Source organism: Pteronotus mesoamericanus, unplaced genomic scaffold (genome assembly GCF_021234165.1).
Source record: "Pteronotus mesoamericanus isolate MK-2021 breed Mesoamerican mustached bat unplaced genomic scaffold, CSHL_Meso_final contig_702, whole genome shotgun sequence".
NCBI lineage: Eukaryota > Metazoa > Chordata > Mammalia > Chiroptera > Mormoopidae > Pteronotus > Pteronotus mesoamericanus.
This window is the reverse complement of record NW_026555239.1, coordinates 6,783,104-6,806,153: the sequence shown is the minus strand read 5'-3', so window position 1 is coordinate 6,806,153 and position 23,050 is coordinate 6,783,104.

Sequence of the window (23,050 nt, the reverse complement as noted above, 5' to 3'; positions counted from 1 at the left end):
TCCCCTCCCGTTCTCTTGATATTGCAAAGAGCAATTGGTAGACTTTCTCAGTGAGACGTTCTCAGCGAGCAGTCTTTTCCATGGTTTTTCCTGGGCCTCCTGACTCTGCGGCCAGGCAGGTGTCGGGGGGGCCGTGCACTGGGCCCTTCAGCTTCTGGGGCCGGGGTCCTGCGGTCCCGGGGCTCCCGCTGCCTCTGCTGCGGGAAGGCGTGCTCAGGGGCGGTCACGGTCCCGGCGCATCTGGGCGGCCTGGGCACGCGCCTTGTTGAGAAGCAGCAGCTTGTCGGGGCCCTGGGTGCTGGCGGGGGCGAGGGGCTCGTGCCTCCGGCTCCCTCAGCATCCCTGAGACCCGGCAGCGGGGCCGGGCCCCACGGAGGGACATGGCGGCCCCGGGCAGGCATTCCGGCCGGCTCTCCCCTCCTCGTCCGGGGCGCGTGGTTGAAAATCGCCCGCCGTAGGAATGGGAGCCCGAGCCAGCGCAGGTGTGCGGGCTCGGACGGGGCCGACCTGCTGATGAGCAACAGCTGGGAACAAAGGGCCGGGGTTGCAGGAGCTGGCGGCCGTCCCTGCCCGGGCGCCGTGGGAGCTGGTGCCGGGTCGCGGAGAAAACGAGTTGTTTACGGCCATTTAGGCTGGAAATTATTCTTTGAGAAGCTCTGCCCTTGCTCGCGCGGCTGTGAACGGGCGCCGGCGGCGGGCGGGCGGGCGGCGCCCGGAAGGTGTGCTGGACGCATGCGGCCCTCCCTCGGCCGGGCCGCGGGAGAGGGGAGTGATTAATGGCCGGCAGACACCCGCTCCGCGCGGGAGGACGGGCCGCGCAGCACGGAGCTCGCAGGATGGAGAAATAAATTAATGTCCTCAATTACGAAGGGGCTTGTGCTGGAGGGGAGTGTTGTCAACAGACCTCCCCCGAGGGGGACAAGGGCGGGGACTTTACAAAGTCATCCATCACTCCCAGGGCATCCTGCTGGGCGGGGCGGGGCGGGGTGGGGCGGGGGGAGGCCCTGAGGCTGCCCCGGGCTCGGGGGCGCCCACGACCCACCGAGGAGGACGGCAGGCCCGGGGACCCTGGGGGGGGGGGGGGAGCCGCGGGGGCGGGGGGCCGCGGGCACGTGTGGGCCACGCGTGCCTCTCGGGAGCTCGGGCGGCGGGGGGCGGTCACGGCCGCCGACTCCCTAAAACGTCGGCGCGGCCCCCGCGGCAGCGCCTCCCGACGCGGACGCCAGCCCCTTCGCCTTCACTCGGGGCCCTGGGAATCGCAATTAGCAGCCCGTTTGAGGTCTGTTAGCGGCGCCCCCCGCCCCTCCAGAGCCACTAGAATCAGAGATTGGATTTCTTAATGACAGAAGAATTAAGTAATAGGCTTGAGCAGGGCCGCGGGCAGCCGTGTGAAGCCGTGTGCAAAATTGATATTTCAACAAGCCTGACAACGCATTAGGCGATGGCCGTGCCCAGCGGCGGAGTCATGTGATCAATCTCCCGTCAAACGCCGGCGGGCGCCCGTCCATGGCGCCCACAGGTCCCCTGGCCTCTCGGGACGGCTGTCAGCCCATCCCCATAGTGTCCTGGGGACCGGACGGTCCGCGAGCTGCGCCGCAGAGGCCCCCGCCTGTCCCGCCCAGGGCGACGAGGGCCGCAGGCGACCTCCGGCCGTGGCTTCCGGAAGCTCTCCCGGGTGACCACCCTGGAGCCCTGACCCCGCCGCTGCCCCCGGGGGCTCGGGCCACAAGGTCACCTGGAGCCCGTTGTCCACGTTGATTTGCAGCCTGGAGCCTTGGCACGGGGACCGGAGACAAGATGCTCCGGGACGATTTTATGAAGATCAATGTTGTTAGGGACCGAATCCTTGTCTGAAATAATTTGTGTAAGATAGAGTCGCATTAGAGGAGTCTCTGTGCTGAACGGCGAGGAACCTCTGGCCTTTTCTCCAAGAGTAATGGGACGCGACGTGGCCTGCGCCGCCTGGGCGGCTCCTGAGCACAGCGGGGTCCTGGGCCCCGGCCGCCACCTCGGAGGCGCGGGCGCCCCGCACCCCGGCCCCGCGAGCGCTCGGGACGGTCCCCCGAAGCTCCGGTGCCCACCCTGCTCTGCCTGCAGCTCTGGACCCTCAGCTCTGTCCCCAGACGAGCAAAGGAGGCGTCTGAGGCTCCGGTCTGTCACAGCTGCCCCCCCACCTGTGTGTCCCCCCATCACGGAGAGCGCCGTGTCCCTGCTGAGGGAGGGGGAGCCCCTTCCCAGGGAGGATGCCCCCCAGGAGGTTAGACCCCCGAGGCCGCCTTCTGGTCCCTCTGCCCTGCCTGGTTGTGCAAAGGGAAAGGGAAAGAGGGGGGGCCCGCGGGGTGGAGCCAGCCCCCCTGCTGTGCCGGACCCGGGTCCGCCTGCCCCTCAGGCGGCCGCCCCACCCCAGGGCCTGGCTTCGGGGGAGGGGAGCCGTCCTGTGGGCTCAGCCCCTCCATCCGCGGGGCCAGCCGGCGGGGGGGGGGGCACATCTGAGCAAGTCTGAGACCCAGCACGGGCGGGGCCCGGAAGGTGTCGCCCTTTGTTAGGACCCCCAACCCCCCCGACGGTCCACCTGCACCTTTCACAGGAGACCCTGGAATCCAGGGCCCCCGGAGAGTCCAGCCAGCGGGCACAGGACAGCGGGGAGCGGGTCGGACGGCGGAGGCTGGGGGCCGAGCCCCAGCCCCCGCGGGGCCCAGGCGCCTGCTGCGGCCCTGCCCCCGCCCGGCGACCTGGCTGGCCTGCAGCCCCCGCCCCGTCTCCCTGACAAATGAGGCCGCAGCTCCCTTTCCACGCCGCCGCCGCCTGCCCGGCTTTGGCAACTAATCCTGCCACATAATGGAATGTGGACACCGTCTCATTCCCAAATTAAAGCCCAGACGGATGGCCTGGCCTGCTCCTGCCGGCGTGGGCGGGCGGCCTGCGCGCCCGAGGGGCTGGGAAGCCGCCACGGCTGACGGCTCGGCTGGGCCGGCCTCCAGGGCCTGCGGCTCACCCTCCCGGAGCCCCGCGGTCACGGGGTCACCCCGGCGGCCCAGTCCCGAGCGCCCCGGTGCCCCGCAGTCCCCTCCGTGACCGTGACCCTGCCTGCGGAGGGGGAGGGGACACGGGGCAGCAGGCACGCCCGTCCTCCCCTGCGCTGCCAAAGGCGAGGTGGCCCCGGCAGCGCCCGGCAGGAGTGGAGAGCCCCCGGGCTTCGGGGCGCAGCCCTGGGTCCCTGCAGTCGGTGTGGTGCCCCTGAGGCCAGCAGCCGGGTCTGGGCTGCAGGGCAGGCCGGTGTCCACGGTCTGAGAGGTCAGGGACCCCTGGCTCCCTGCCCAGCCATCGCCCCCGCACGCCGGCCCCGATCAGGTGGGAGCAGAGGATGCTGCGTGGGGCGGGAAGCCGGGCGCGACTAACCACCCCATGGCTGACCCGTCAGGGCCGGGGGGCGGCACCTGGCCGGGCGCGGGGCGGGCGAGCCTCTCGTTTCCACCCCGCGGCTGGGCGGGCCCTGCCTGGGTCCAGGCTGCAGGACCTCGTCAGACCGGACCTGCAGGTGGCAGCCTGCTCACCTCTCCTGCCCGCCCGGTCCTCCCATCCCCCGCCCTGCTGAGCGTTTCCCGGGGCTCCTCCCCAACACCCAGCTGACTCCCCACACCCGGCTTCCCGCACACCTGCCTGCCCCCGACTCAGACCCCTCCCTCTGGTCCCCCGAGCCCCAGTGCATTCCCGTGCCTGGTTCCCAAGCCTCCCTGAGCCCCCGGGGTGTGCCTCCCGACCTCGCGGACGTGGGGCGTAGCTCTGGCCCCCACGCACGGAGCAGACACCGTGGGGGCCTGCGTTCACCCTGGCGGCCTGGCTCAGGGCCACACACACCGGCAGCCGGCGCAGGCCTGGGCGGGGTGTGGGGGCGGGGCGGTTGCTCTCCTGTCTCAGTGTGAAAAGTGGGCGCTTGCTGCTGCGAGACTCCACCATCGCCAGGAACCCCCTCGACTGTGATGAGGAGCTGTCTTTGAAGACCTACTGTGTGCCAGCATTGGTCTGGCTCAGATTGACAGGGGACAGGCTGTCACCGCGGTTACGCTCCTTGCCGGAGCCTCGCGGGCCAGCTGCGACCTCGGGAGACCCTCCCGTCCCCCTGAGCTTTGTCTCCGCCCCCCAGGGCCCACCTCAGGGCCGCACCGGACTGCGCTCAGACGGGGTGACGGCCACGAGGCTGCCAGGGGACCTGCAGGCGTCTGTGGAGTTGCTCTAGAAACGTCCTTAGTGCTGGGCTGGGCCCCGGCTGGTGACGGGACCCGGGGTGCTGCCTGGGAGTGGGCCGGGCAGCCGGGCCCACGTGCCGGGGCCGCTGGGCGGCGGGTGGCCGCAGGGCTGCGGACGCTGCGTCCTCCCGCGTGGCCGTGCTGCCGGCGTGGGCTCTGCAGCCCCATCTGTCATCGCTGAGCTCAGGCTTGCCACAGGAAATAAAGCTGTAAATCCTGCGGTGGCCGCGCTGTCAGCCGCGGGCTGGTCGCCTGGAATGCTAACGCCGCCCCGCCGGCGCCCCGCACCTGCGGTGGGGGCACAGGGCCCCGAGAGACGCGCAGGTCCCCACAGCCGGGGCCGCCCCGCCCGGGGCCGGGGGTGGCTCTGCCCCCGGACATGTGGCAGCCCCTCGACCTGAGCGCGGCTGGACCTCGGGGCGGGGGGAGGACGCGTCCCTTGGTTTCTCTGGCGGCCCAAGGAAGGGCCTGCCCTGCGGGGTGGGGGGGCGGGTCCCGCAGGCCCAGCGGGGAGGCAGGCAGCAGCAGGGCGCCCCGTGGGGGCGCCGGGACGGGGTGACCTCTCACAGTCTCGAGGGGGCCGGGCTGGGTCTGGGGACTGGAGGGAAGGAGGCGCCCTCGGCGGCCGGGAGCCCGAGGAGCGGCGCCTGGGCCCTGCCTGGGAGGCCGCGGGCTCAGGGCGGAGCGGGCCCGGCCCCGCGCCCGGGGGGCTGGTTGTGACGGGGCCCCCGTGGCTCTGGGGAGGTCCCCGCTGCCGCCCCCGTATGGCGCCGCCTCCCAGGCCACTCTAGCGTGTCACAGACCCCCGCTTCTCACCGCCAACGGGCCGCTGCAGCCCCCCACACAGGGACCTGCCTCGGGTCCCGGCGGGCGGCTCCGCCTGTCCGCTGCCCGGCGACGTCTGCGAGGGATACGTTTCGGCCGTTCCTGGCCCGAAACTGCGGTGGCGGCCCCTGCTCCTTCACAGACGGCCTGCGGGCCCCCAGGCCGCCTTTCCCTGAGCCTTGGCCAACCCTCCACCCACGCAGCGGCTCCTGGTGCGCAACCAGCCAGGACAGTGCGGGAGTCGGAAGCGGGTGGCGCGTGGGCAGGGCGCGCCCTGTGGACAGGCATGCGGGGTGGGGTGTCGGAGCCTCGGGCACCCACAGCCCCAGCCGCCCCACCGCCCGCCCGACCACCTGAGCCTATTCCAGGCACAGGACTGAGCAGGGACAATGGCTGAGCCCGGCCCCCCTCGGTCCCTGGGGGGCTGAGCAGGGAGTTCCATGCTTGTCAACACTGAGGAGCGGCGGACGGCAGAGCCGGCCGGAGCGGGGTCTCCCCAGCCCACCGGGCCCTGTGGGTCGGCAGTCACGGTGCCCGCAGAGCCCGGGGGTCCCCAGGGGCCGACTGTGTGGCCGGGACCCGCTGCGACTGGTCTTCCCGGCGGCCGCCCCCCCGCCCCAGCGCCACACGACTCTCCAAGGCGACACAGGACTCGATCTGGCCTCCTTCTTAAGAGGTCCCCGTGGCCACGCGGCGGGAGAAGGCCGCGGCTGTCCGATCGCCCGCCGTGGGCCCGCCCCCAGCGGCAGGGCCGGCGGCGGCGGCGGCAGGTGTGGCTTCTCCCGCGTGGCACATCCCCCTCCAGCACCCAGGCTGCTGGTGGTGTGAACAAGGCTTGGAGGGATTCACGGACCCTTCCCAGCATTTCTCCCTCTGCCGCTGTGCGTCCGTGGCCGGGGATGAGCGGCGCCACGTGGCACCTGCTCGGCCGCCTGCCGCGTGCAACGCCGTCCCGCGCCGGGTCTGCCGGGAGCCCCCGGCGGGCGAGGATGCCAGGGCCGGAGGGGAGCCGCCCTCTGGGCACCACGGTGAGGGCCTGGGTGGGAGCCTCTCCCCTTTTCCAGAACAGACGGGGGAGCAGGTGGCAGCCCGGAGACGGGGAGGTGACGGTGTGGGGACAGCGGGCCCCCCGCGAGCTCTGCCCGCCAGGCCGTCCTGCAGGGCTTGCTCCTGAAGCCCCCCCGAGCGCCCGGGGTTCCGAGCGTCCAGCCAATGGGCCCCAGGGTCCGGCCCAGCGTGGCCCCCAGGGCAGTCTCGGGGGACTCGGGGGAGAACGCCCTCCTGGCTCATCTGGCCTCCGCCCCCGGACGGACGGGGCGCACCTGACCTCTCTCTCCCCTCGGGGCGGGGGAGGCGCAGAGGCCCCAAGAGCACCTTCTCCCGCGGCAGCCGCACCCACCAGCCCGGGCAGCTCTCCCGGGCCCCTGGGCTCCGACACGTTTCGGGGGCGGTCACGGGGCACAGGCCAGGGATGCAGCCTGGGCCCCTCTCGGCCTCATGGGCTTCTCACGCTGGGACGGGACCAAGCCCGGCTGACACGTGGCGGCTCCGTCCTCGGGGACCACCCGGTGCCGCCCGGGGACCCGGGACGCTGAGCCGGGCTCCGGGCAGTTGGGTGGGGCCCTGGCCCTGGCTCTGGGGCGGCTGTGCCCTGCATCGCAAGCTCCTGGGGGATGCCGCTCCCTCTCCCCAGGGCCTGCGTGTCTGGGGCTCAGGGGACAGGTGTGTCCATCTTAGACCCCAGCTTTCCGCTCCGTCTTCCTAAAGCAACGCCCCTTCGTTTTGCGCATGCGTGTGCGGTGGGTCCGGTCTGGACCGTGGCCTCCAGGCCTCCAGGCCTCCAGGCCAGCGTCTTGCTGGGTCCTTTCCTCAGATTCGGGGTCGGGCCCACAGTCTGCGTCAGTCTGATACGAGCAGGGGACACCGATCATTGTCCCAGGCGCTGGCACAATCTGTGCCCTGCCCAGCGGGGCCGCGGCCCAGACGCCCCGACGCTCCCACCTCATCTTCTGCAACAAAACGGCGTTCAGCTTCCAAATCAAGTCCCTCTCGTACCATGAGCTCCTGTCCATGAGGGTTTGCTTGGGACAGTGGACATCCGTGCCCGGCGAGGTGGCCGGCAGGCGGCCCCCGGTGACCTCACGCCCTGCAGTCCCCGCTTCCTCTCCCTGGACCTCAGACAGCCTCTTCCTGCTCAGATGGGGCAGCCTCCCTCTCACATCTGGCGGGGACGCACACCTCCGGGCGCGTGCACCTGCAGACAACGGGCAGATCGGCCTCGGAGTCAGCGCTGCCCGCGGGGAGGGGCTCCGCGGCGTGGCCGGGGTCCTACCCTGGGTGCTCGCCTCCTGGCGCGGGCAGGTTGCGGGGCTGCCACACTCCGAGAGTGTGCACGCAGGGAAGGCGGGCACTTTGGACCTGCGGTCCGCGACAGGCAGCTTCTAGGACGGCCCCTCGGGTTCCTGTGCCCGCCCCCGGGGCGCACGCCCTGAGCAGCCTGCCGGCCGACTCCGTGGGGCTGACCGTGACGGGCCGTCCCTCCAGCCTCTCCCACCCTGGGGTGCAGAAGCACTCCGGGGCTCCGCTGTCAGAAACGCTCCGCACCCCCCTCCCGGAGCCTGCAGGGGGACTCTCGCTCACTGCTGGCGCCCCTGAGGGCCCGGGAAGGGCATGAGCCTCGGGGCTGCCGGAGGACCCCCGGGCTGCACCGGGGGGTCATGCGGCCTCGTCCCTGCGCCTGCCCTCGGGGCCACCAAGGAAGCTCCGTCTGCCCCTCGTTTGCTGTGAGTTTTCTCTTACACAGATTTTGAATTTCATTGACCGGTTTCTGTGAAACCCTGGGTCGATCATGGGCTTTCTTTTTTATTTTGTCAGGTGGTGAATTAGATTGGTAGATTTTTTAAAAAATTAAGCTCATCTCTTGTTTCTGGGGTAAACCTAGCGCAGCCAAGGCCTGTTGCCCGTTTACATCCCACGGACGTGCAGGACCGCGGCCCCTCGGCACCCCTCCCGGCCCGGCTCCGCGGGGAGCCCCGGCCGCCTGCTCGGAGGCGGGGGCCCTGGCAGCACTTCCAGATGACCAGGCGGCATTTGGTTCTCACCAGCGCCTGCGGGGCGTGTCTCCTCAAATCCTCAGGGCTGTGGACACTGGAAGCCAAGGGACATAAAAGGGCAAGTCCCAGAAGCTGAGAATCAATAATCAGGAGGTTAATCACGTAGCCTTCCTATAACGTGTGGGCACGGGAAGTCTTTCCATTTCATATTTAACCAGAGCTTGGAATAAAGGCTCGCCCCGCTCGGAACGGTAGCCTCAGTATTTACGCTCAGAGTGCAGCGCCTGTGGGATAGAGTAAAATTACCGAGGCAAAATGCAGGAAGTTCTGGAAACTCACGCTGGTTTCCCTCCGCCCAGCACCACGTGAACTGCTCCTCTAACCGGAATGGGTCCGGAACTGGGTGCGTTTAGGCAAAAAAGCGTTCCTGTATCACAGGCAAAAAATATAATAAACACACACCCCCCTGCCCTCCCCATGGAGAAACAAACCCCTGTCTTTGTCCGTCGCCCCGCTCCCCGGTCCGCGCAGGGGCGGGCTCTGCGTGCAGGTTCACGCGAGGCTCGGCCCCGGCGCGGTCGCGCCTGGTGTGCATGGCCCGCGGCCGTGAGGCAGCGCTGGCGCTGGACTCGCGCTCCAGGGGGCCCTCAGCTCCCTCATCGGCTTTCCCCGCTCACGATCTGTGCTGCTCACACACACCGAGTTTACATTTTCATGTCTTCCGACCATTTCTTCACGTCCTGTTTCCTTGACCCTGACTCTTCCTACTGGAGGGAACAAACACGTGACGTTGAGGTATCGTGGGGAAGGACAGCGATGTCCTCGGAGCATGGACGAGGACATGCGAGCAGGTGCTGAGCTTTGCCGAGGCCGCCAGGGACGGGAGTCTGTGCCACCCAGCCAGCCGGGCCCCCCGGTGGCCGCCCCAGGGCTCGGCTGGGCCGCAGGCTCACAGGACACCCGCTCACGCTCGCCTGTCCCCCAGTTCAGCAGAGATGGCAGGGGCTGCCGGCGCCCCGGCCCGCCCTCTGTCTTTGCTGTGAACGATGGCAGGGCGTTGCCACCGGCCCAGAGCAGCTCTGGAGCCCGCTGGAGGGGTCGGCACCGCAGGAACAGCCCCCGATCCTCCGGCGGGTACGCCCGCAAACAGCGCCCCCGTGTGCGGGGGAGACGCGCGGCTGCTGCGCCCGGGGACGAGGTGTAGATCGGACGCACTGGAGACGGGCGGCGTCTGTACCTCCACCGAGACGCCCCGCGGGGCTGGGCCGGGGCCAGGAGCGCTGCTCAATATAAATGAAGGCATCACAGAGACACAAATGATACATCTTCTTCTGTCAAGACGTGCGTCGCTGCACTATTTTTGAACAGCGCTGAGGAATTAAAGAGAAACCTAAGAGGGAATTCTGATATATAATAAAATTGCGCTGGAATCAAACCACCTTGGAGAATGGGAAAGTTAATTACATCATTTTGGAGCTGTGCCGCCCACAGAGACGCCGGAGCCGAAGTCTATTTTCCTTCCAGAGTGGATCCCAGGCAGCAAACTCAACCGGGACTTCCAGCGCAGAACAATAGTTCTTTCTTTTATGAACCACACTGGGCAGATTAAACAGAAAAAAAAAAAACAAAAACGCATCGCGTCCCCGGACCGTGAAGACGCCGCACTGCGCTGGGGCCGCGATGGGTCCCACCGTGGGGCCTGTCCTCGGGGCTCGGCCCCCCACCCCCCGAGCGAGGCCCGGGCCATCCGACACCCCCGGACGGGGGACAGAAATCCACGGGGGGCGGGACTCGAGGAGCGTGTCCCGTGCTTCTGCCACCGACACGCCAGGCCATGTGCTGTCCCCCTGCCCGGTCCCCCGGCGCCTGTGACGACGGTCGGGGGCGTGCTGGCCAGAGGCAGGACCCTCTGTCCCCCTGCGTGCGTGCCCCACGACGCGGAAAGTGGGAACACGAAGCAGTGTTCTGAATGCAGTGAGGGCTATTTACCAAAGGCTACAGCACATACGATTTTAACAGGGAAGCGCCATCAGGGCCCGGCCGCCCACCCTGCGGGCCACACCCGGAGAGCCCGCCCAGCGAGCCGGCTGCAGGAGCGGCTCAGGCACTAGCGAGGCGAGGTGCTGCACGGCAACGATCGCGCTGGTCCCGCAGCGGCCCGTCCAGAAAACCCAGGCACGGACGCGCCCCCCGGGACTGCGATAAGCCGAGGGCGTGACGTGGTGCCACACCCCACACGCGTCGGCGGACGAAGAGAGCACGTCTGATTCCAGATGATGACGGAAGCCAAAGGCTCCTTAGGAATCTGTTCGGAAAGAATGTCACAGGGTCTGTATAAGCGAAGTTCACATTTTTGTTCAATGACACAAAAGGGACAGCCGGGGCTGCGGGCTCCTGGGCAGCGGGGTAGGCACGCCGCGCCCTGTCTGTCCCGTTGGCGTGTGGGGCCGCCATTTGAAGGCTCTGGGAGCCCCTGGGAGCGGGCAGACTGCGGAAAACCCAGAACTCACAGGACAACAGCAACGGCAGCGAGCCGCCCACCCCCCACGCCGCCAGTGTCCCCGCTCCTGGCCCTGCACGGCCCAAAACACAGGCCTGGGACGGTGGGGACAGCAGGTCCAGGGGGAGCCTCTTGTCCTGCTTCGGGGCCGAGAAGGGGCCCTGGCGTTCAGAAGTGTGGGGATTCTTTACCTCTCCCGCTACCGCAAGCCCCCGGCCAGACCGGGTCAGAAAAGCAGGGACAACAGCAGTAACGGATGTGGCAGAGGTGACGGGCACCCACGGGCGCCGAGCGACGGGGGGCTTCCCGCACGACCTCAGATGCTCGAGACCGAGGGCTGTCGGGCGAACCCCTGTGCAGCCACAGAGACTCGGGGCAGGTGCAACTCTAGGTCAGGGGGCAAGGCCTGACCCTGAGACACGACCCTGAGACACCCGGGGGGAGCGGCACGGAGAGCCCCGCCGCGTCACGCGTCACGCGGGCAGGCGGCATGGCCCGCCGGGCGCTGGGAGGCCGCGGGGGCCCCCCACGACGACCAGGCCAGGTCAGCCAGAGGACATGCAGGAGAAACCTGTCTGCACCTAAAAACGTAGCTTCAAAACAAATAGAACCGTGGGGACGAAGGACACAACTGCGATCGCCCACTTCAACGTCCCCGGGCGAGCGCAGACTCGCGCCAGGAGGTCAGAAGGCCTGGAGGAGGCCGGGCGGCACCGTCCCCCGACCGGACCTCGCGGCGGGCGCGGAACCAGGCCGCCCAATGCGTGGCACACGCGTGTCCCCCGCGGGCACGTGGCGGTCCGCCAGCAGGGCCCGGGCCCGGGCTTAGAACGCAGGCCTCGGTGCCGTTCGCAGCACAAGGCTGCGCGGGGCGCCTTCTCCACCCGGGATGGACCAAAGCGTCCAGTGACAGGGAAGGGCCTGAACCTCGGAAACTAAACAGCACGCTCCCCGGCAAGTCATGGGTCAACAGACAGTTTCCGCGGAAATTTAAAAGTACTCTGAACAGAACGAAGAGGGAAGTGCATTATGTTGCAATTGTAGACTGTAGCCGAAGGGGTCGGAGAGGGAAATTTATGAAATTAATCCCTTGAAATACGAAGAAAAAGGGCTGAAAATCACTAAGCTTCCACTTGAAGAAATTAGAAGAAAATGAACAAATCAAGTGAAAGCAAATAAAACAAAGTGAACAATAAGGGTGAGGGTAAGTCATGTTTCCACAGACTGGCAAGGCACAGTTGAAGTCGGAAATTAATAAAACGGCGCCGCTAACGACAGCTTAAAAATGAGATCGTTAGGGATAAAGCTAACAAAACACATGCGGAATCTTTCTGCAGAAAATTACAGAATGCTGATGAAAATAATCAGAGAAGATCTAATAAATTGTGAGACATACCCTGTTAAAGGATCAGAAGAGGCAGCATAAGAAAAATGTCTTTGAGGCGATTCGGTTCCGCTTTCGAGGGGAACCGCGCGGTGCTGGGTATCTCGTTGCACTCAGCCTGATGCACCCCGGGCCCCCCGCCGCGCTGTCGCGAAGGGGGAGAGGCGAGGAGGGCGTGGGGGTGACGGGCGGGCCTTGGGGTGGCGAGTGTGCCGCACCGCGTGCCGGTGCCCTGCCGGGGAGTTGCGCACTGAACCCCGGACCGTTTGGGTAAGCAGCATCGCCCAATCAAAAAGGAAAAATGCCAATTTCCCTCCTGTTTTTTTTTTTTTTTTTTTTTTTTTTTTTAACAGAGTCAAATGAAGTCCAGGTAAAATCCCAACACGGTTTCCTGTAGACAATGTATGAGCTGATTCTAAGGTGTGTCTAGAAAGACAAAGACTCTAGAAAAGCCTACATGATTTTGAAGAAAAAGCAGCGAATCTGGAGAGATTGTACCACCTCCTTGTAGAGCCCCGTTTCCAGCCCCTCGGCCTCGCCTCCCCCATGTTCTTGATGGATCGACGCGCGACCCACGGAGCCGTGGGGAGCTGGGAAATGGACCCACGCGGGGTGGTCAGCACCTTTCAGGACAAAGGCCGGTCGGTGAGGGGAGCCGTCTTTTAACGAAGGGCGTCGGAGAAATTCGACGTCCACTTACACACAAGCCAACCTTGACTGAAATCTCACCCCTCGTGCCAAGGTGACCCCGGCGGGCCATGCCTGTCCCTGGGAGGGGAGCTCTGTGGGGCTGCTGAGCCGCGGCCACCGCCAGGACGGGGAGGCCGTGAGACGCGGGGGCAGAGGGGCGGCTGCAGGGTGCATGGGGGACAGCGAGCCAGGCAGGGACAAGGGGCAGAGGCGGGGACTTCCGTGCGTCCCGGGGGGGCGAGGCACGGCCGTGCGGCGACGGGCGAGGGACCCGCAGGACAGGAGCCGGATGGCGAGGAGTCGTTGGGCACTGCCGGCCCTGCTCTTCCAGGCGGGGAATGCACGCGGAATGGGGCGGCGGGGCCCACGCCGCGGCTGCACGGGGCTGCCACGGGGCGCGGGCCCCGCTCTGAGCGCCCAGACACCTGCGCGCCCCGCGGGCCCGCCTCTGGCCGACGCTGCGGAGCACCTCGCGGGTGCAGACCCGGGCGTACCACGAGAGACGCGTGCAGGACCGGACGCGGCAGCGACGTTCCCGGGAACGACAACTGAAACCCTCTCCGCGTCCCCCAGCGGGAGGTGGGCCGCGCCCGGGACGCCGCGTGCGGGATGTGATGCCGTACGATGGCAACGTAATGGGCTCGGCCACACGTAGCAGACATGACGGGTCCCGGAAACAGGGGCCGTGGAGGGAAAACGTCAGGCGGCACGTGCGGTGTCCATCCTTTGTGGGAAGTTCAAAACAAGGCAGGTCTAAATCCCACGTCGTCGGCGGCGGATGGCAGTTGGACGTGTCAAACCGTCTTACCGGAAAAGCAGGGAATGATGGTCACAAAGTGTAGGACAGATTTTAACTTTGTACATAGGACGCAGCTTACGGTCATGGAGGGTCACCTGGGAAGCAGGAAGCGGGGAGGGCGTTCCGTCCCCTGCCAGCTGGTGGGCGTGCGTTGGTCTTGTTATTGTCCTTACTACGCGCCTTAAAATGAGCCTCTTGGCCACGTGGCCCGTGGCCCGTGTCCCAGGCGAGTTTCAGAGAGAAGACAGTGTTTGGCAGCGGGGGGAGCGTGCTGGGAGCGGGGAGGGCCGGGGCTGAGCCAGGGGCAGGGCAGGGCTGCGTCCCGGTTCCCAGGACGGTGACCCCACACCCGCCGCCCCACGCAAATTCACAGCCCACCGAGCAGTTGCTGAGCACACCTGCCGCGTGGCCGCCGGTCCCTGGGCTGCCACGAGGGAAGGCGCATTAGACATGCAAAGCGCATTCAGAGCCGGGATTTCGTTCCAGCCGCTGAGGCAGCCCCGCCACTACCGAACCGCTGCCGCTGCGGCCTGTCCCGGCCCCGATCCATCCATCTTCCTGAAAGGGGCCGACGGAGATGAATCGCAAATGGGTGTGTGCAGGACGCAGCGCGCAGCGCCCGGCCCATCGTGAGGAACCGGAGCGCGGCTCTGCCCGCCGCCCCCCGGGAGAGCCAGAGCCCTGGCTCGGTCGGCAGCCGGGAAGCGGCCGCCCACACAGAACCTCCTGGAAGCGCTTTCGAGAATCGCCCTGTGACCAGCGCGTGACAAGGACGGCCCTGCGCAGAGGCGGCGCGGATTTCGTCAGGGCCGTACGGGCTGTCATCTTGGTTCTGCGGCCGGGGGAGGTCGTGCGGGAGACACGCAGAGGGCGTCCGCGGGGCCCCCGGGAACGGGAAGGCCGAGGGACATGGTCGGGTTTGCCTGTGACACCTCGTGAGAGGGCGGAGGCCAAGGCAGCACCCGGCCCCCCGGGCCACCAGGGCCGAGGACAGACCATGGCCTGTTTGTCTTCAGAGCCCGATGCTTCCTGTCACCCCGTCTCGCAGGCGCGTCCTGGCTGCGGCGCACGTACAGGGGCCCCAGAGCAGGGCGTGTGCAGGGCATGAGGGGGAGCCGGCAAGCCAGGGAGTGCCCGCGAGGCCGTGTGCATCCCCGTGCCCGCGAGGCCGTGGGCATCCCTGTGCCCGCGAGGCCGTGGGCATCCCTGTGCGCGTGTGCCCGTGTGCATCCCTGTGCGCGTGTACCCGTGTGCATCCCTGTGCCCGCGAGGCCGTGTGCATCCCTGTGCGCGTGTGCCCGTGTGCATCCCTGTGCGCGTGTACCCATGTGCATCCCTGTGCCCGCGAGGCCGTGTGCATCCCTGTGCGCGTGTGCCCATGTGCATCCCTGTGCCCGCGAGGCCGTGTGCATCCCTGTGCCCGTGAGGCCGTGTGCATCCCTGTGCGCGTGTGCCCATGTACATCCATGTGTGTGCCTGTGTACATCCATGTGTGTGCATGCCTATATGGATGTGTGTGCCTGTGTACATGTGTGTGCCTGGGTGCACTTGTGTGTGCATCTGTGCCTGCATACATGTGTGCCCAGGTGCACGTGTACCTGTGTGCCAGCGTACACATGTGCGTGTGTGCGTGTGAGCACTGCACGTGCCCTCCCTTACACGGTAAGTACAGATGCACAGTAAAGACGAGAGTCTTCGTTCTCCTTGTCGGAATCGGCTGCGTGAGTCTCTCGCTGCTCAGGCCTTGGAAGGGTCCCCGAGAACCTAGGGGGGAGGGATCATCCTTCTCAAAGGCAGACGTCCAGGGAGGCGGTGCCTGTCAGCCGCCCCCAAGGGATGGTGGGTGCGTGGGTCCAGGCTGCCAAGCTGCCTCCCGCCCTAGCGAGGTGCGGAGCCGCCCCCGAGGGGCCCCGGAGCCGCAGTCAAGCGGAGACTGACCCGCGGGCAGAGGTGGGGCGGGGGCTGGGGCCGGGGCCACGGCCCCTCGCGCTTTCCTGGCGATGTGGGCGGGGCGGCTGGGGCCGCTCTGCCGCCCTCGGGTGACAGTCTGTCTCGTCCCTGCGATTTTGCCACAGATTCGGGGATGAACCCGCTCCCTCTCCCTGCGGCCGGACGAGCACCTCCTGCGTCCGGAGAAGACTCTGTTGCTGTTTCCCACGGCACTTCTCCAGCAGCGTGGGCGTGTGTGCACGCGTGTCTGTGCGTTAAAGATAAAACGGGCCGCCCTGGCACCCACCCGCCCCCTGGGCGTCCGGCCGGGGCCGCGGGGCGGAGGCTGGTCCTGCAGGCGTCGTGGGGAGCAGGCGGGGGCCGGCGTACCCCGTGGGCAGGCGCCTGAGGCCTGCGTGACTTCGAGCTCCTGCAGGGACAGACGGGAGGGGGGACCCTGTCATCCTGCGTCCCTGGCTGCACGCGGTGCCTGGCCCAGGGTCAGCGTCCTTGAATATTATTCAACGACCTCTCGAGGACGCCCCTGCGCAAGGCGACGCGCCCCTCCCTGTGGGCGCCCGCCCGCCCGCCCGCCCGCCGATGTCTCTGCTCACTCACAGTCGCCCGGTGCCGGTGTCCCGCGGTTCAAGAAAACCAATTTCAAAACAGATGAGAAAAAAAATGATGGTCCTGATACTTGGCCTGACCTCAGGGAAGGGAAGGAGACCAGAGAAAACAGGCGCCTAAACCTCTAGAAACAGTGATTGAATTCATGGCGTTGTTTGCAGACCCCGCCGGGGTCCGGCGGGACATTACCATCTCCTTCGGGCGCACCCAGAAGAACCAGGAGAAATGGGCCGGAGCCGCGCGAGCCTCGCACGGCGGGAGGTGGCTCCCCCGGTGTTGGCAACCGGGTGGGCGGGAAGCTCCTGTCCGCGTCGCGCGTGTTGCTGCGTCTGTCACAGAATCGATACTATATTTCAGTGCCTTGCCTTGTAAAGTGCAACGCGGCCTCCCTGGAGCTCGCCTCTTCACTCAAGGTCATTGAACAGGTGACTTAGCCCTCGGTTGGACAGGGACCACGTCCTCACGTGTCGACACACGGCCTTTGGTGACCTTCTCTTTGGACTGTGTCCAGTTGGGCTTCTGGCCACCGTTTCTGCAATAAGCCCTCCTGCCCGCGGCCTTGTGGGGGCCCTTCCACGTTGCTGCTCTTCAAACGCCTTGTCCTTCCGGTCCCCAGGGCTTGAGTCTTCGCACAGCGCCCTGCAAGCCTCCCCGTGACGCGCGTGAGCGGGAGCCAGGGCCACCCGCCCGTCCCCTCGCCCTTCCCGGGCGTTCCCGGCAGCCAGGGCCCGCCCCGCCGCGCGCCCGGCCCCGTGGGAGACGGCAGGGCCCCGTGCACGAGGGGCCGCCTTCCCCCGTGGAGCGGGAGGCCGGCGCCGAGATGGGCACCAGGACAAAGGAGCCCCAGGGCCGCGCGCAGGTCTCCCGCGGGGAGGGGCTCGCACGACCTCCTCCTCCACCCCCAGCCGGCAGGGCCGGGGGGCCGAGGGTCTCGTGTGGGCTGCGTTTGGAATGTGGTTCAGGGAAGAAGGCGTATTTTCCCCATCGCCCCCGCTCAGCACAACGAAGCGCACGGGGTGTTACGTGTGCGACGGCCTCGGGGGGATTCTGAAGGTGGAGAGAGAAAGGCGGGCAGCCAGGGACCCGGGAGCCGGGAACGACACGGGGGCGCGTCCCTGGGGTTCCCGGGGTTCCGCCTCTCGCGGGCGCCCCAGGCCAGAGACGCAGAAGCCGGCCGCCCAGAAAGGCCCACCGGGGCAGCCGAAGGCCCCCGGGGTTCGCCTCCTTTAGCCAAAGCGCCGGGGCGGGGCGGCCCCCACGGCTGGCCCTGTATTTGAAGGCAAGGCCGCGCGCTCACGGTGCACAGCCCCTCCTGCACGGTCCCGACGGGCCTGTGGCAGGGGCCTGAGAGAGGGTTTCAGTCTCTGGGACCGAGGGGCGTGGCCGCACACGTCCCTTCCTCCTGCTGCCTCCGCGGCTCGGCCCCCGGGCCACGCGGGCCTCGTGTGTCGGGGCTGCTGTTTCTGCTTCCTTCGTCCGGAGGAGATTCGGCAGAAACCGCGGGCACCGTCCTCCCGGGCAACCGTCCAGGCCCTGAGATTTCCTTTCAGGGCGTTTTAACATTCTGACGACGTCCCTGTCCTGGCTGTGGCGTTTCCAGGGCGCGGCCCGGGCGCCTGCGCTACCAGGCTTGTGTGCGGAGGCCTGCGCGTCACCTGCCTTTGGGAGCTTTCGCACTTTTACGTCTGCAGGCCCACGGCTCGGGGGGTGGCCCTTGTTTGCTGCCAGTGCTGGTGCCGCCGGCTGGTCTCCCACGCCGGGCCGGCCCCGCCAGGGCGTCGGCGGTCACGCGGTTCCTTCACAAGGCAGCTCTCTGTCCTGTCGGTTTTCTCTAGTGCTTTCCTGGTTCCGGCTCCACTGAAACTCTTCTTTTTTATCTCGATTACTTTGCCCTTCTGTGCGCTTCGGGATCACTTTGCTCTGCTTTTTCGTAGATCCTTGAAAAGGGAATAACAGACACACAGACCAGGGAGAAAGAAAGACCGCTGTTCCTCTCAGGGAGGGGAACTGACTGTTTGGGAAGGTGCCGGGAATATACAAAAAAAGCACATAAAAATAAACCGACCTCCTAGAACTAGAGTAGATCATGAGTTCGGTGCGCTCACAGGATATGAAGTAAACGTACGGAGTCTACAGCCTTTCTGTTTGGGAGCAATGCATCCACGGACACCAAAGTAAAAATCTCAGTACCCTTTACCGTCCCCCGCAAAGAGGCAACTGTTGTAAATCTAACAAAATGTATAGCACTCGCGCTGCAAACTACAAGACAGCGACGCCAGAGATGGAAGCCGCCTGAAGACACGGAGGGACAGACCGTGTTCATGGACGGGAAGGGGCCGCCCGGCCAGCTGTCGATTCTCCCCAAACCGATGAGCAGGGCTAACGCGATTTGTATTAAAATCCCAGCAAGTGTTTCTAAATAGATGCAGAGAAGGTTATCTTAAAATTTGTAAGGACAAGCAGGGGAACTAAAATAGCTACCAGCAGTTTAGAAACAGGAGAATTAAGGGGCAGGAATGAGGCCAGTTTCAAAGCCAGAGTCACAGCCACCAGGGCAGAGGGACAGACGAGCGGACCTGGGAGGAGCCCCCGCGGACGCGCCGGGCGCGTTTAGACGAAGGCGCCAAGCAACACGGAGGAGGGGACGTGAATACCAGGGGGGCTGGAGGGAAGGGGCGCCTCTGCGCAGCAATGGCCTCTGACCTCAACTACGGCCCGCACAGAACCAACGCAAAGTGCACCACGGGTTTGGATGCGAAATGCAAAATGTGAAACTTTTAGGCAAAGGAGGAGAAAGTCTTGGGAGCCGAGAGCTGGAGGCAGAGAGGCCTTTGACTGACACCAAAGACAAGCCAGGAAGGGAAAAACCGGCGAATCAGACTCTTCGAGACCAAAGCCTTTCGCTCTTCCGAGTGCCCTGTCCGAGGACGGAACGACCAGCTACGAAGTGTCCCGCGGAGGGGCCGGCTGGGGGAGTCGCCACCACGGCGGCCCCACCCCGCCCGCCCTGAAGGGCCAGAGCTGGGGCCGCCCCAACCCCCGCCCGGCGCCGATGCCGGACCGCCTGGGTTCCAGCCCCTCCCCCAAGCGTACGAGTGCGCGCGCACACACGCACATGCCTGTGCGCGCCCACCGGCCCCGCGCCGGGCCAGGTGCCACGTGCGGTCAAGGTGGAGCCCACGGGGGATGGGCCGGGGGAGACGGCGGGGCAGCGCTGGGTGGGTGGGGGGAGCCGGGGCTTTAGAGGGTGGGAGGGCCGCCCCACACTTGTTGGACCCGAGGGAGCGCCCGCCTGCCTTGCCCAGCCCTGGCCCCAGGCCCGGGCCCCCCTTTCCCCACCCCACTCCCTGCTCTCTCCCTCTCCGGCCCTGGGGCCGCCTGGCCGCCGCGCCATCCCCCGTCCAGCCCGGAGCCCCTGGCTTGTGGTTTCCGCGGGGCCCAGGCTCAGCCTCGGCCTGTTTGCCTGTTCGCTCCCCTCCCCTCAGGCCCTGCCCAGCTAGTCTGTGCCGGTGTCCCTCACAGGTGTGACGCAGGGGGCGGGGCGGGGCGGCCGCAGAGCGCGGAGCCCCCGGGTGCGCCCGGAGGAGGGGAGGGACAGACGAGAGAAAAGGGCCAGGAGCTCGGCTCCTGTCCACCGAGGGACAGAATGACGGGAGTCCAGGCAGCCTCGAGAGCCTGGGGCAGGGACGACGGGGCGGGGGGGGGCGGGCGGCAGAGGTGTCTCCTGCGGCTGGGGGACCCCGGGAACGGCAGGGAGCCGTTTTGCGCTGCAGGAGAAGCCCTTTTCTAATCGTCTGTGGCAAAGGGGGCAGCGTGCCTTTGGGGAGGGGGGTTCCCAGGCCGGCTGACAGCTCCAGCCGCCCGCTGGGTTGGGGGGCCGGGCCCGGAGGGCAGTTTCCGAGTCTGGTCCAAATCGGAGGGGCCCGTTCTCTGGTGGGGGTGGGGCTAAGAAAGACCCAGCTCAGATCACCCAGGAAAGGGGTCACCGGAAGTCAGCCCTCGGGGCTGTGCCAGGCTTTGCGCAGATCCCTGCGGGACGTGCTTTGTTCCGTGGCCGCCCAGCCTCAGGCCTCGGAGGCGCCGCTGGGAAAAGCCTCGGGCAGGCGCCTCCTTTCCGCCGCGCTCATTCGCCATGCGGCGCAGAGGCGCCCTCATTCCGCGTCGTGGCCGAGGCGGGGCCTTCAAGGTCAGGCGGCCCGCAGGCCCGCGCCCCGCGTCGGTCGCCGGGAGCCACCCTCGGGGCCTCCCGGCCCCAGTCGGCGTCGCTCAAGCGTGAACTATCAAATCACGGTCCCCCAGCTGGTTCCCAGAGACAATGGAAAACCCTCGGGGGGCCTCACACGGGACTGCCAGCCACGTCCTTGTTTATTCACAAACGGCGATGAGAGGTCGCGGGCCGGCGCGCCGTGGGCGCTCTGGTGTTTATCGAGTTTTTATGCCTGGCTCAGAACCGAATTACTGGGGCGGAAAGTGAGACTGCATTTGTGCCCTTCAGGAAAATCTGCACATAAACATTAAATTGTATTATGAAACGTGCAGCGCGCCGTCCAGGACGCTCGGAGGGTGGGTCAGGAGATCGCAGCGCCCGTGAGGACGCGCTGCAACGACTCCCTCTGGTCACCGCGTGAGTTTCTGCCGTTTGGAGCCATTGCCCTGGGGGCCTCCCCCTCCCCCTCTCCCGGTGGGGGGCCCGGCCCCGGGGGGTGCTGGCGGAAGGGGCAGGCGCACCGGGCATCCCGCGCGGGCGGCGCTGAGGTGGGCGAGGGGCCACAGAGGGGCCGCGGCCGTAGCACCACAGGCGACAGACGCCAGTGGCCCGGTCTGGGGGGGCCATGGGGTCAGAGGTGAGGCAGATAACGTCGAGATGACGCCCAGGGACTCCGGGACACCGAGCGGCCCCCCGGAGAACGGCTGTGGGTGCGGGGCCACGTGCGTCCGAAGCCAGCGTTCCATTAGCAGGGAAGTGAGGTGAAGCATTACTTTATCAGAAGCTCTCACGTTCGAGAGCAGAGAATAAGCTTCTCGCGGGCTTTTTCTTTTTTTAAAGATTTTATTTATTTTTAGACAGAGAGGAAGGGCGGGAGAACAAGGGAAGGAAGCATCCATGTGTGGTGGCCTCTCATGCGCCCCCTGCTGGGGACCTGGCCCGCAACCCAGCCACGTGCCCTGACTGGGAATGGAACCGGCGACCCTCTGGTTCGCAGGCCGGTGCCCAATCCACTGAGCCACGCCAGCCGGGCTCCTCATGGACTTTCAGCCGTCCTTCCCCCGAGGCTGTCTGGGTAGCGGGCAGGCTCCTCCACCCCACTGGCTGCTGCAGGTCTGGCGGGAGTGCCCTCAGGCCGCCTTGCACCGTCTCCTTCAGCACGACCTCCGGACTCCCGGGAGAGACCACGGAGGGCCCGGCGGCCGTGGCCCGGAAGGCGGGGCCTGAGGACTCGGAATCCTCACTGTCCTCGTCACCTCCGAGGGCTCCGGGAGACCAGGGCCCGTTTGGGGGGGTGGATGCGTCCTGCTCTCCGGGTGCACGACCGCCCGCCTTGCCAGTGTGCCCCTCGGCCGCTGTGCCCGCGCTCCTGCCACGCCCCTGGGCGCTGGGGCTCCTCCCGTCATCCGGTCAGAGAGTGGGACTACGAGGCCCGTCTTTGGCCGCAGGGAGGACACCCAGGCCCGGTGTGCCCACCCCGGACGGGCCCAGGGGAGAGCGGCCGGCAGCGACCGCGTCCCACATTCTAATGGTGGTTCGTTTTTAATGTCAACGTTCCCATCATTTGAACCACGTCGTACAAATCTAAATACAACCCCGCACACAATGCCACAGTAATTGTCGCTTAAGACGAGCGTAGCGGCAAAGTGAGTCCATCGAAGGTCATTTTAAAGAAAGAGCCTCGGCAGCCCGGGTCTCGCTGGGTCTTTGCCGCAGCGGAGCGGAGGCAGGCGGCACAGGCCGGCAGGGGGCTGTGGCGCGGGGGAGGGGCCTCCTCCGCCTCCGCGTCCCCTGGACTGACCAGGGCATCCGCCAGCCCCGTCTCCCCGGAGATGTCGTTTGGGAGACCCAGGTGGGGTCAGGCCCGGCCCCGCCACCCTCGGCCGCCGCACGTGAATCGGCCAAGAATCAGCTGCGCCCAGAGCGCATCTGCGGCATCACCTGGAGCTGTTCTCGTGAAACATAAGGAAATAAACGTGGAGCTCACTCCCCTCGGGCAGCTGGGCAGGGTCCTCCGTCTGCAGCCGGACCTGCCTTGGCCGCCGTCCCTGGTCAGCGGCTGACGGCATTGGGGACAAACCGGCCACGCGGCAGGGCCCCAGGCTTCCTTCCGGGAGAGCTCACTGTCTCCCCAGGGCAGCCCGGGGCAGTAGGGAGAGCAGGCCGCGCGGCGGGCAGGGGCGTGCTTGGCCGGGGTCCGCCCTGACGCAGCGCTCAGCTCCCTGCACCCAAGGGCTTCGCTCTGTCGATGGGGGACAGTCCCTCCCTGCTCGCACGTGAGCAGATCTCCCCGGCCCTTCCAGGGGCTTCGCACTCGGAAACGCGTGTGTGGCTGCGCCTTGCCCTCAGGGATGCGGGAGCCCAGCTGTCCAGCTGCAGCTGAGGCTCCCGTGCAGCGCGCCCATCCCTGGCCGGCGTCTCTGAGGTGGCAGGGCGGCGGCGTGTCCCGCTCCCCCCGCGCGCCTGCCGCTGCTGTGAAGGACAGTAGCTGGCGCCCTGCAGGGAATTGCGGCTCGTCCGTCCCGGGAGAGCGGGGGTTAACTCGGCACCCAACACGAGACAGCGGCCTCCTGGGGGTCGGGAGGGGAGCCGATTCTTCCCCGAGGCACCACTCCGGATCCCACGCCGCTGCGGCGTGGGCTCGGCGGGGGGAGGCGGGGCGCGGCGGGCGTCGCCGAGGAGGCACGCGGGGGCGGCGAGGGCAGCGGCGGCGGCACCCTTTGTGCGGTCCTGCGTGTGCTGCCGGAAGACGCGATTGTGTGTCCGTCACATCGAGCCAGTTAAGACAT